Genomic DNA, 8,250 nt, shown 5'->3' with positions numbered 1-8,250 from the left:
GTACGGCCTGGCTTCCCTGTCCGGGAATGTGAGCTTGGCTGTGATCCTGGCCCTTGGGTTCTGCCTTTGCCGTCTCTGCTGGTTCTTCCTGTGGACTCCCTGGAGGCAGTGGAAGAGGGGGTTCCTTTTTGTGTGCACCGAGTTTAATGGTGGTTTGCTTTTTTAAGGATAAATCACACATCAATCTGCCTTTTCTTGGTACCAAGTCATACCCAGAAGGCTCCCTGTTCCCAGCATCAGCCTTGTAAGGGAGACCTGGATGTTGGATCATTTCAAGGGGATCACAGACAGGAGTGATGGTGGACCACAGAGCACTGGCTCTGTCTATGCTGTTTTCGAGCCTGGTAGGCCAGCCCAGGAGGGCTTTCTAGAGGTGGTATTGACCTTGGGGAAGGGGCTGAGGTGTGCTCATCAGCATTTTTTGTTCTTTTTTTTTGGATGCTTGGGTGTTCATGATCCAGCTTGCAGTCCCCAGGCTGAATCTGCAAGAGTGGTTTGTTTCTATTTGTCGTTTGTGATTGCCCATGAAGGCAGCTCTGGGGATGAGCTGTGGGAGCTGTCAGCCCCGCACCAGGTGCGTGAATGTGGGAGGTCAGAGGGCGCCTGCTTCTGCCTCGATGTCTGTGCCCCGCCTCTGACTGCTGGCTTTCTGCTCACACCTAGGATGGCAGCCTGAGAATGGGACTCTGGTTCTGTGTTTGTGGAGACACTCCTTGGGCCGTGTGACTGCCAGCTTTTTATACCCCGACTGCCATGGGGTTCATGTGGACCCGAAGCCAGCTTCAGGAAGGGCACTTGCTGCATCCTCAGCTCAAGGAAAGTGAACGTCCTGGTGAAGAGAGGTGAGCGCCAGCCTGGGTAATGAGTCACACAACCTGCCACCTGGACCGGCAGCTCCTGTTCCTCTCCCCTTCTTGAGGGAGAGGCACTGTGGGGAACGGGCTGTGGATCTGCTTCCTAAGTTACTCGGGGGTATGTGGGATTTGACTACTGTTGACCATGAGCTCTTTCTTAGCCCGGCTTCATGGACACGATGCCAGCCTCTGGCAGGGATGGGGCAAGGGCTGCCATGGAGAATGACACTGGTGTTAACGGCTCTGTGAGATGGATGAAGGAATGGTGACCACAGGGCCTTTGCTTTGTCTAAGGCGTAAATTCATCCAGTGCCTGGGACCTCAGTGCTGAGTGCATCCCTAGGACGACTTCCTGGAGAGGTGCCCACACTGGGAAGGAGATGGTGGTCCCAGCCCAGGGAGTTCCTGTAGAAAGGGAGAAGCTGAGCTCTGTGTGTGCCCAGGAAGGCCCGCGGGGTGGATCTCCTTTTCAGGAACAAGTCCTAATCTGGAGTGATACCTGGAAATGAGGCTGATTCCAGTGAAGGGATGCTGGCATCTGCCCCTTCCGGCTTCTTTGGGATGGAGAGCTGACCTATGGGCACACCGCTGGCAGGTGGTATTTGCCACCTGGTCTGCTGATCCCGCGTCTCCCACCCCCTCCTCCCCCAGGATGAACCCCGGGAGACGAGGCCGGCCCTGTGAATGGTAGTGAGGAACCTGCCCAGTGCTATTGTTTGGTACTTAAAGCGAGGTTGCCCTTTGTATATTCGGTTTATTGACATGGAATATACAAGGGCAAGCTCTCTGTGAGTATCAAACCTTGTCTTGGACCCAGTCCACACTCAGCAAGGGATGCGGTATGTGTGTGCATGACCGTGTGTATCCGTTTTGTGTGTGGCAAATCGCTCACGGGTCCCCACTTCACAGAGAGGACTTCACGGGCACATGGATGACTTTAGGGAAGGCAGTGGCCTCTGGGACATCCCCTCTCCTGGCGCAGTGTGGGCGGGGCCAAAAGCATGCATGATGTGTGTGGTCTGGGTCCCTGCTTCCTGAGCGGGCCGTCACCAGCCTGGGCTGATGGCTGGGGTGGCGCTGGTGCGGGGCAGTGGCTTTGTGGTCCCTGCTGTTACTCAGTACGTGAGTGTGCATGTTCTGCTTGGGGTGTGTGACCTGGTCCACTAACCCTCAGCATCTAATTCATCCCCAGGACCGCGCCTTGAAGACATACCAAGTCCACCCAAGGCAGTGGCTTTCTTTTCCGTGCTAACCTTTGGTACTTGGAGAGTGGTTATCCCTGTCCTGTTCGTTTTGCTCATGTCGAATCGTACAGGGTCATCCACTTTTTCAGTATCAAGAGCGCAGACTCTGGAGCTCGATTTCCTGTGTTTGGATCCCACCTCTGACATTTACTAACCGTCCAACTTTGGGCAAGGATCTCATCGTGCTGTGCCCGTTGTCTCACATGTCAAATGGGAATCACATCGGCGTCTACTTCGTGGGGCTGCTGGGGCTGAATGAGTTAAGACTTGTACATGGCTCAGAGCAGAGCCCGGTGGTCAAACACTTCGTAGGTGGTAGCCAGGACCCTTGTGTGCTGTGAAACTATCACTGGGGGTGGTGGTGGTGGTCTTATGACTAAAATCTCTCCGTGGGTTTTTGGAACAATGTCAACACATGGAAGTCAAGTCCTTTGTCGGGTATGGAACGGACTAGGAAGCCCAGAGCACACACGGTGTTTACAGTGGGGGCTGGTGACACTCTTGATGCTTGGCAGCTAAGCCATTCTCACGATGCTTTCGAAACACAATGCCACATGCAGTGGGGGTCAGCAGGGGTGCCGAGAACATTTGCTCCACTTAAGAGAGACAGTCCCTGGATTCTTGACCTCAGCCACTATCCACACTTTGAAGCAAACTCTTGAGAGAGAATGCCAAACCGAGTGAGAATTCTATGGCATCTTGCTTCCCTGGTGCTTAAAGAGAGGTCAAACATGGTGCATGCATTGTGCATGCCTGTATGTGCGTGGTGTGTGTGTAGGAGCGCGTGCGTGACTGGGTTTGCCAGGTAGCAGTCACCATCCAACCTTGAGCCAAAGACCTGGAGGTGGTGGTGTTCCTGTCCGTGCTGCTGTTTCATACTTGAGGAGAAATTATCCTTGGTGTGTTCGCTTTATTTATGATGAATCATACAAGGACAATTTCTTTTTGAGTATCAAATCCTGCTTCGGCAGACTTCCTGGACGCCACGACAAGTTCTGAAAGGGATGCATGCATCAGCCCTTCCCAGGGGGCTCACGCCTGGGTGGGGATGAGGGTACATGCAGTTGGTTTGTGGTGGGGACTCTTGTGCCCTAACCTCAGAACCCTGGAGGCGGGGCCATGCTTGGCAAGGGGCCATGGGACTCCTTGGTGCTGCCAGGGATTTGCATTGGCCGTGGGTGTGTGTTGTGGGTGACCCAGCATTCAAGTGACTTATCAAATCCTGCCTCTTGGAGGCACTTCTTGGACATGAAGCAAACCTTAGAGACAGATCACTGGGGCCAGACCCCCTTCCCCTGCCCGAGAGTGTGACCCCCAAGGCATGGGCTTGACTCTCAATGTGTGAAGCTGACCTGCTAATCCTCATTGTTTGGACTGCTTGAGAAGAACTTTGTGGAAGAGACACCAACTTTGGAGAAGATGCCCAGCTATGGCACAGTTCTTTGGTGCTTAAAGAATGGCTGTCCGTAGTATGGTCTCTATATTTATGATGATTAATATCGGACAACCATTGTTTTAGTATCCAAATTTGCTTCAGAAGTTTTCGAAAGCACAGTGCTGACTTCAGCGAGGGGACATCGGTGCCTGCCCCACCATGGAGTGTGACTGTGTCGATGATTTATAATAATGAATCCAGTGATCTCAGAATGCAAGCCACCAGTGTGATTTCCTTGGACAAATGCTAGCTTTGGGATGGAGATGCCATTTAGGGGTTTGGTGCCATATTGTTTTATTGGAAAATGTTCACAATTATTTCATCTCTCTCTTCTTGTTGTTAAATCTTAACTACGAGGAATTCCTTGGAGAGATGCCAGGGTCAAGCATCTCTCTAGATAGATGGTGGACCGGGGCATCTGGGTCCAGCCACTCCTGTCTTTAGCCTTCATTCTGAGCATGAAAACTTTCCTGTAGGGAATGCAAACATTAGTAAAAACTCAGCACATTTCCTGTTACTACTACTTTTTGGCAGCTCCTAAGCAGCTGCCTGTTGGGTGTTTGGATTATTCTTGGTGGACGTGGCATGGCTTCGTGTCTTCCTTAGGAACCACCCCATCTCAGACAGACTCTCATGGAATAAGATGTTGTGTTCGACAGCACCTCTGGTGTGTGTGTGTGTGTGTGTGTATGAATTGTTGGCTAGAGTAGTGTTTCTCAAACTCTAAAAATGCTCCTAAGATTTTCATCACCTAGGGATCTTGTTAAAAAGCAGATTCTGATTCAGGGACCAAGATTCTGCATTTTTAGCAAGTTCTCAAGTGATGCTAATGCCGCCGGTCTGTGGACAACACGTGCAGCGGTTCAGGGCTGGAGACCAGGTGCTTTCCCTGTGATGTGCGTCCCGTGTCTCTCCACATGCCATATACTGTCCGTCATGGGAGAACGGCCCAGAAGCAATGTGCCATGCTTTGGTTTGTGAACAAGGGTTCACCTTCACATGCATAAATATCACAAAATTACTTTTCTTTAAATCAAATCATGCCTCAAAGGGCTTCCCAGATGCAAGACCTGCTTCAGGGAGGGGCCGCCGGTGTCAAGCTGCTGCAAGATTGTCGGGTGGGGTTCAACGGCATGCTTATTCATTATTGATGTCCTGGGCTCTGGAATTCTGTGACCCTTCGTTTCCAAGCAGTCCTCGGGAGAAATTCCAGGAACTGATACCATCTCTGCGGTAGGGACCCTGTCTTCAGGGATCAGTGACACCCCATTTTGTTGGAAGCAGAATTCTTCGTGATGGCTTTGCTTATCTCTGACATGCATTCTGGTGGCTTCTCGTCCTCAAATCCTGTCTTTCAGGAATCCCTGGAGGAAGCTTTTATATATCTTTAATGGAACCTGCCTTAGAAGTCTTTCTGAGCATGGTTCCAATTTCAGGGTTTGGACTTTGGTGCCAGGGCTGCCTGGGCCCTGAGACTAAGGTACGGGAATGGAAGGTTGATGCCAGCACGTGTGCTTTCTTTGCAGGATGTGAACACCTCTCCCTGCCCCCGCTGCAACCCTGGGATTCAGCTCATCCTGAGAAGAATGTTCTGGAAGCAAAGACAACGGTGGGGAAGAGGCCATGGTTTTCGTTTCAGAACTATTCAAGGATATTTGAGGAGAGGTTATCCGTGTTATGTTCGCTTCATTCATCATGAATAATACATGGTTAACCTCTTTTTGAATATCAGACTCTGCCTCGGAGGGCCGCCCCCACAGGAGACGTGAGAGTGTGTGCCTTGTGTGAGCTGAGAGCCCCCACCCCGGCTCTGTGCTGTGTGAGGGAGGCTTCCTGAAAGTGAGGCCGGTGGGGGGAAGAGCCCTGGATTGCTTTGCTGTGTTTGCTGTGAATGCGATGTGTTTTTACGAGTTATGTGAGGTTCCCTCCTCTTTGAATGCCAACCTGTGCCTTCCCCTAGTGCCGGGGCCTGTGGCTTAGCCACAGGGTTAGGTCCTTTCCTGGGACAGACCCTCTGGACCCAGTGCTTTTCAGGGTGGTTCCCTGGGGGTGAGGACAAGGTCTACCACTGCACTGGGACACTTGAGGAGAGGTTACTTCTTCCGTGCGGACTCCTCTGAGGACAGCCTGTTTTCTAGGGTTGGATCTGGCCCAGGGTGGCTCCCTGGATGAAGTCCAGTGCCTCTGTGGGTATGTGAAGGGCAGGGCGACTTGGGCTCTGTTCCTACTCCTCACCCAGGTCATTGGCCCAGTGCCACTTCCTCCTCAGGTCAGCTTCCCTGAGGCTCTGCCAGTCAACCTGGTGGGATCTCCTGGTTCACTGCTTGGCACTCAAAGATGCTGGCATGGTGCCAGGTTCCCTTCGCTCCCTCCCAATGGAGACCAGCTAATGACTCTTTGGCTCTGTGATGCTGCCTCAGAGGGCTTCCTGCACGCAGCACCTAGTTTGGGAGGAGAGCATGGACTCCAGCATGGCCCCTAGTTATGGAGAAGGGAGGTTGTCCTTGATCCCCGGTTTGGTGGATGATATGGTTTGGCTGTGCCTCTACCCAGATCTCATTTTGAGTTCCTTCGTGTTGTGGGAGGGTCCTGGTTGGAGGTGACGGAGTCATGGGAGTGGGTCTTTCCCCTGCTGTTCTCAGGATAGTGAACGGGTCTCATGAGAGCTGATGGTTTTGTAAGGCGGAGTTTACTACACAAGGTCTCTGTTTGCCTGCTGCCATCCACGTAAGAACTGACTTGCTTCTCCTTGCCTTCCACCATGACTGTGAGGCTTCCCCAGCCACGTGGAACTGTAAGTCCAATCAAACCTCTTTCTTTTGCACATTGCCTAGTCTTGGATATGTCTTTATCAGCAGCCTGAAAACGGACTAATACAGTGGAGGACGGTGGCACCGAGCCCCGCCCCCTTCAGGATGTGGTCCCTGTGCAGGGCAGCATCCTGGAGTGGCTGCAAAGCCCCATTGCTCTCTGCCTCTATGCTTTGTCTTATCTGAGGCGGCCAGTGGGCTGGGGTCCCTGTGTGGAGTCAGTTCCGTATGGGTCCCTGCGGGTGCCAGCTTCACAGTAAGAAAACTGTCAGCTTCGCCTGAGGTATGTGCACAGAGGTAACGCAGGGACAGGAACTTTGTTGACGAATGTATTCCCTGCGCCGCTAACCTGGAGAATTCGTTCCACCCTCAGGAGAAGCCCTAGAAGTGATGTAGGCTCTGGCCAGGGGATGCCGACGTGCTTGTGAATGTTGCGGCATGGGGCTTGGTGAGGAACCGCTGGAGCGCTCTTGCATTTTTCATGACAAAGACCACACCGTTGGCCTCATTCCTGCATGGTGGGAGAATGTGTGGAGGTGTCCCGCCACCAGAGAGGAGGCCTGTGTCAGCACCATCACGAGGTACCTGGGGAAGGGTCTGTTGATGATGCCTAGTGTTCGCTGGTCCAAGCAACCAGTCCTTGGGGGACTTCTGGGCAAGACCATTTCAGTGCTCAGCCCCATTCTGTGTTCCAGGCAGAGAGGGGGGCTGAATTGATGATACTTATTAAATGGCTCATTAATTCTCATTATCCATGCAACCTGCCCGTGAGGGCCCCCCAGAAGGGAGGGCAACTCCAGGGAAATGTTCTCGCCATCAGCACGAGGCCATGGTCCAGGAGGTACTGCTGAACCAGAGGCCACAGGGCAGATTGTCAAGCCAGGTCACAGGCTTTCTCTGTCTTTGACCCTCAGCATCCAGGCTACCTACAGGAGGAGGCAGGGGGACTCCTCTGCCACACCTGGAGAGGTCTCATCCATGGCAGGTTCCTTCTACAATACTTTCTCTGCTACAAATGCAACTCAGCATCACCTCTTTCCTGGATATAATTCCAAGGAATTATTAAAGGAGGCATTGGTGTCAGCACCTCCCAAAATACTTATAAAGATGGCCCATGGCAGAGCCTGTGCCTTCATTAGAAGCAAGCCTCACACACAGTGGCCTCCAGGCTCTGGAGACCTCGGGGGCAGAGCAGCGTCCAGGCTGACTGTGGGGCCTCGCCTGGGTTTGTGGCTCATCATATTGGACCACTGTTTTTCAGGACAGACTCCCTGGAGTGGTGCCTCGGCAGGACCCTGACCTGGGGGTCAGGGTGCTGTCCATGATAGGGGAATGGATGATTGATCAGAGAATGTACATTTTATAAATGGTGTATGTCAATTGATCCACAGTCCCTACCTATCCAGTGACTTCTCCTGGAGGCCACATCAGCTCAGAAGAAGAGGTGGTGGTTTCCTAGGCCATGCTGTTATCTGGCACTTGAAAGGACCTTCTCCTTGCCGGGTTTGTTTTTTTTGTGCCGAGTCTCATGAGGGAGGGTTGGTGCCTTTTTTGAGTGTGGATATTGCCGGGGAAGCTTTCTGGAAGGAGCTGTTGCCCTTCATCCCTCTTCAGGGGCAGGAATGCATGGTTGACTGGAAAGCATGGGCTTGATTGACATTGTGCACCCCTCAACTCTCCTAACCCTCTGTCCCCAATTCATCCTCAGGCAGACTAGCTAGAAGGAAGATAAACTCTGGTGAAGACGTGGGCCATCAGCGTCAGCCTTCGGTACTTGAAGAGTGGTTATCCCTGCTGTGTTCGCTTTATTTATGACGAATCATACAGGGACATCCAGTTTTTCAGTATCAAATGCTGCTTTGGAGGGCTTCCTGGACAGCGTCCTGCCTTCAGGCAGGAGGTGTTGG

At 52.5% G+C, this 8,250-nt stretch overlaps 1 long non-coding RNA gene across 1 annotated transcript; it reads left to right on the top strand.

Annotated features, from left to right (window-relative positions):
- The first annotated feature begins 814 nt into the window (after positions 1–814).
- On the top strand, positions 815–7,451 carry LOC111538174. The gene is made up of 3 exons (XR_002730244.1): positions 815–842; positions 6,717–6,924; positions 7,258–7,451. It is a non-coding gene; the product is annotated as an uncharacterized LOC111538174 (long non-coding RNA).
- The last annotated feature ends 799 nt before the right edge of the window (positions 7,452–8,250 follow it).

The sequence above is a fragment of the Piliocolobus tephrosceles genome, chromosome 6 (genome assembly GCF_002776525.5).
Source record: "Piliocolobus tephrosceles isolate RC106 chromosome 6, ASM277652v3, whole genome shotgun sequence".
In the NCBI taxonomy this organism is placed as follows: Eukaryota; Metazoa; Chordata; class Mammalia; order Primates; family Cercopithecidae; genus Piliocolobus; species Piliocolobus tephrosceles.
This window is presented reverse-complemented; position numbering and strand designations above follow the sequence as displayed.